The sequence below is a fragment of the Myotis brandtii genome, unplaced genomic scaffold (assembly GCF_000412655.1).
Source record: "Myotis brandtii unplaced genomic scaffold, ASM41265v1 scaffold305, whole genome shotgun sequence".
NCBI classification, from domain to species: domain Eukaryota; kingdom Metazoa; phylum Chordata; class Mammalia; order Chiroptera; family Vespertilionidae; genus Myotis; species Myotis brandtii.
Window position 1 is genome coordinate 3,715,289 of NW_005361652.1, and position 4,264 is coordinate 3,719,552.

The window sequence follows — 4,264 nt, forward strand, 5'->3', positions numbered from 1 at the left end:
CCAACAGCTGTAGTTGTAAGCTTGAACCTATGGTCTGAACATGTGGCCCCACGTGCCTGAGTGATGTGGGCTTGATAGAGTTCAGGTGCATGTAGTTGAGTAGGATTGAAACCCAGGAGAATGTTTGTAAATATCTTGGTCACGCCCTTACTTTGCCTCCTAGCATCTGCTATAAAATAAAGGTGTGGCTGTGGCGTGGTCACTGTCTCTCAGAGAAGCAGCATCCCATCAAGACCCAGCTTTCATTCTCTTGTCTGTCTTTTCTAAGCCTTTCAAGCCGCCCCACTCAGGTTCACCCAGTGCTGGTGCGGCACACTTTAGAAAGATCTGCCTCCATGCTCCCAGGGCGGGTTCCTGCCTCAAACCCCGCCCTTACAGGAAACAGCTCCGGGAAACAGCTTGGGGGAGGGTGCAGCCATTGCCAAGACAACCCCTGTAGGACTGACTTCCTTCCGCTCAGTCGCAGCTGTTCATCTGTATGTGATGAACACCACCCATGGTTTTTATATAAGTAGATTATAAAGCAAATTCTTTGGTTCTAATGTTTCTATTTGAAAAGGGAGGATGAGTTCAGGCTTTCTTTTAGGGGTGACGATATGTTTGGCAATTAGAGAGTGGTGATGGTTGCACAAATCTGTGAATGTGGGTTTTGTTTTTTTTTGTTTGTTTTTTAAAAAAAGAAAAACAACCACCAGGAATTGGATGCTTTAAAAGTGTGAATTTTATGGTATGTGAATTATATCTCAAAAAAGTACTCAGCAGAAAATTTCAAGGATTATTCTTTTGTTATTATTTTTAATGACACAATAGACTCTGGTTTATTTAAAGCTACTGACAGGCATCTTACATGGGCTGCTACATTTAAGAATAAATAAATTTATTTGTATACTCCACCCCCCCCCCAAAAAAAGTGGAGAGGATAGCAGAATGAACAGCTATCCTTGGAATTAGATGGCAGTAATATTCTAAACTGGTCCAATTTTTCCATAATACTCTCTGGCTTCCACGATATCCTCCCATCTGGCAAGAGAAGTGATTTTGCAAAAAGCTTTGTATACACCCTATATTAAATTCTGCTTATTAAGGCTTTAAGAATTAAATAGGTATCTCATTAATTTCTTCTTTTGTATTTAAACACTGTTTTATTCACATTCTTGTGTGGTGAGCATAATCATTCAGTGAAAAAACACTGTTCTCAACTTCTCATGCAAGTAGAATTCTCAAAAACATCTTGGATGCATGTGTCTTTAACCACTGTTTTAAATGCCTTAAAGTGTGGCAATCACCTTCATTCACTATAATAACACTGTTCTCATCTTCTCCCACAAGTAGCATTCTTAGAAATATCTTACATATGTCTTCAAATAATTTTATATGCATTATAGCATGGTGATCACATCCATTCACTGAAATAAGGCTGTTCTTTACTTCACTTGCAAGTAGCATTCTCAGAAACATCTTATACACGTGTCTTTTTTTCCCTGAGGGTGAAGACCTCTATTTATTTTTTTAAATAAAAATTGTATATATTTAATATGTATGACATGATGATATGATATATATACATAGTGAAATAACAACTAGTCAGGCTAATTAACATATTATCTCCTCACACAGCTACCATTTGTTTGTGTGTGGTAAGAGCACCTAAAATCTACTCTTAGCAAATTTCAAGTGTTCAATACAGTATTATTAACTACTAGAGGCCCAGTGCACAAAATTTGTGCATGGGCGGGGGGTCCCCTCAGCCCAGCCTGCACCCTCTCCAATCCAGGGCCCCTCGGGAGATGTCCAACTGTCAGACATCCCTCTCACAATCCTGGACCGCTGGCTTCTAATCGCACACCTGCCTGCCTGCTTGGTTGCCCCTCACTGCTCTCCTCCTGCAGCCTAATCACCCCCAACTGCCCCCCCTGCTGGCCTGGTCACCCCACACAGCCTGCTTGTTCAGTCGTTTGGTCATCCCTCACTAACCCCCCAGCCAGCCTGGTCATAGGCAGTCATCTTGTGAGGGCGTGGGGGTTAATTTGCATATTACCTCTTTATTATATAGTATAGTCATCATGTAGTACATTAGATTTCTAGATTTATTCATCCTAACTGCAATAATACATTTCTATCAATTTCTACCACATCATTCTGTGGAGAAGAAAGGAAGCAGTGATGGCAGATAATGAATCACAAGAATAAAAACCTGCTTTCCACTGTGTTTCCTTGTTTTTATTTCTCTTTTTTCCCTCACTGCCATCCCCTAACCCTTCTAAAATTTAAAACAGTCTAACCACTAACACTTTACACATGTACCAAATTCAAAGGGGTTATTCATTACAGACTATTCTTACATCCCAATGACTTTGAAATTAATTTCTAGAGTCTAAAATTAAAGTCTCTTTGCCATAAATACAATTATGGCATTTGTATCACACCTGTCCCTGAATACACATTACAACTGAGCAAAAGAGCTACATGTAAAGATCTAACAGTGATGGGGGATATCATAGATATAACTAAAAGGGGAAAAAGCAGTTAAGGAAGCCACATTTGACATCACAAAATTCCAGGTTAACAAAAAAAAGTTAGACTAAAAAGCTAGAGATTGTTTTTTCCAATCATATATAGCCCAGCTGGTGTGGCTCAGTGGTTGAGCATCAACCTATGAACTAGGAGGTCACAGTTCGATTCCCTGTCAGGGCACATGCCCAGGTTGCAGGCTCGATCCCTAGTGTGGAGGAGGCAGCCAATCAATGATTCTCTCATCATTGATATTTCTATCTCTCTCTTCCTCTCTGAAATCAGTAAAAATATATTTAAAAAAATAAATAATATATAAAAGTTTCTAAGTCTGTGGCATGCATTTTGAAAGAGGCATGCATTTGCCATAAGGCCTGGCAAATGTCATAAAAACCTTCTAAGCATTAATTTCTGATATATCAAAAAAGAAAAGAGAAATTTCAAAATAGAAAATATTTGTACATTCTATATATGTTTTAAGGGCAGAAGGTAGAGAGAGATTTTTTCTTGACAGACACTAATCAGTTAACCACAGATTCATGGAAAGATATTAGAACCAAGAATCTGAAGCCACTTACGAGAAAAAGAGCCAATTTATTTTTTCAAAATCTTTTTTTAAAGAGATATTTTTAATATATATTTTTATGGATTTCAGAGAGGAAGGGAGAGGGAGAGAGAGATAGAAGAGATAGAAACATCAGTGATGAGAGAGAATCACCAATTGGCTGCCTCCTGCATGCTCCCCACGGGGGACCGAGCCCGCCACCGGGCATATACCCTAACCAGGAATTGAACCATGACCTCCTGGTTCATAGGTTGACGCTCAACCACTGAGCCACGCCAGCTGGGCTAAGAGACAATTTTATTAGGTCAAATTCAACTTTCTAGGAAAACACAGAGAACTAATCAAGTAAAAGCCAAGAACTGAAATACCTGGGAGTCATATATTGAATTCAGCTAGTAATATGTTGTTGCTTTACAGTACACACACATACACACACCCTTGTAAGCATGATGCTAGTGTATACACAAAGGACTACAATATGCAAGGGCCAGAAAATAGAATAAAAAGTATCCAGTTTGGATAGTGGTCTTAATTCTCAAAAACAAAACAAAACAAAAAAACAGGTAGAAAAACCGATAGCAATAACCCTAGAAGGTAAGTTAGGAGGTCTGAATTCTCCAGTGATAGCTCTGACATTTAAGCAAATCTCTATAATGACTCTGGGCCTCAATTTCCTCACCTTTAAAATGAAGATGTACAGGGTCTAAAATACCTTCCAAGTCTAAATGTAAATGAGAGTAGGTTAAAACATTTTTCTCAAATAAAAAGAATACTGGGAAGATGTTATTTCTTTCTAAGAACCCCACTCCCACGTCCATTCCAAATGAACTTAGAACAGGAAAGGAAGCATTTATAAAAAATTAAAAAAAAGCATCTTGACTGCTAAGGTCATAGATGCTGGAATGGAAATAGCATCAACAGGGACTTGTCATAGATAAGTGAACCCAAAGGCAATGAAGTAGACCATATTACCTTTTAAGGTGCCTTCCAGCAACATTTAAATTATATGTATTCTTCTTAAGAGAAATACTGAAAATGGCTCCCATGTATTTGGTAAGAAGAGTCTATACATTTTACTTGTAAAGTTATGTGATAACTAGACATTTCAACATATGTACATAGAAACTTTTGGTTCATAGGGTTATTTGAATGTAAGAAATTACAATTTTTATTTTATGAAGAGAATAG

The 4,264-nt window shown here is 38.2% G+C and overlaps 1 protein-coding gene across 1 annotated transcript in view; it reads right to left on the reverse strand.

Moving 5' to 3' along the window:
- The window catches only part of CENPI (centromere protein I), a 72,372-nt gene that overhangs the window by 63,299 nt on the left and 4,809 nt on the right, over nucleotides 1-4,264 (reverse strand). The window lies entirely within an intron of this gene.